The sequence below is a fragment of the Galeopterus variegatus genome, unplaced genomic scaffold (genome assembly GCF_000696425.1).
Source record: "Galeopterus variegatus unplaced genomic scaffold, G_variegatus-3.0.2 Scaffold6043, whole genome shotgun sequence".
Lineage (NCBI taxonomy): Eukaryota > Metazoa > Chordata > Mammalia > Dermoptera > Cynocephalidae > Galeopterus > Galeopterus variegatus.
Window position 1 is genome coordinate 88,351 of NW_007732154.1, and position 411 is coordinate 88,761.

Genomic DNA, 411 nt, shown 5'->3' on the forward strand with positions numbered 1-411 from the left:
TGTGTTTGAGAAATAGAAGAAACTGTGTGGATGGAGCACAGTGAGACAGGGAGAGGGTAACAGAAGATGAGGTCAAGATCAGAGAAAAAGGCAACGGATAGGTCATTTGGGAGCCAAAAGGCCAAGGTCATAATTTACTTCTGTCACTGTTGCCCCCTTGAGCTGTTTGGAACCTCAACCAGCAAGATCCCATTGTGTTTCTTTGAACATGTTCTTGCCTACTCTGCTTGGCCCCCACTTCTCAGTCTCTGGGACCCAACTTAGATGCTGGGTCATTTCCATCAGAGGTCCATTCCGCACTTCTGAAAGGTGGCTAAGCTCCCTGATAATGCACTCTTGTGACACTTTGTGCACATTATCTCACAGCATCACAGCAATGAATTGCCATGTTGTTTGCTGATTCCTTCCTTC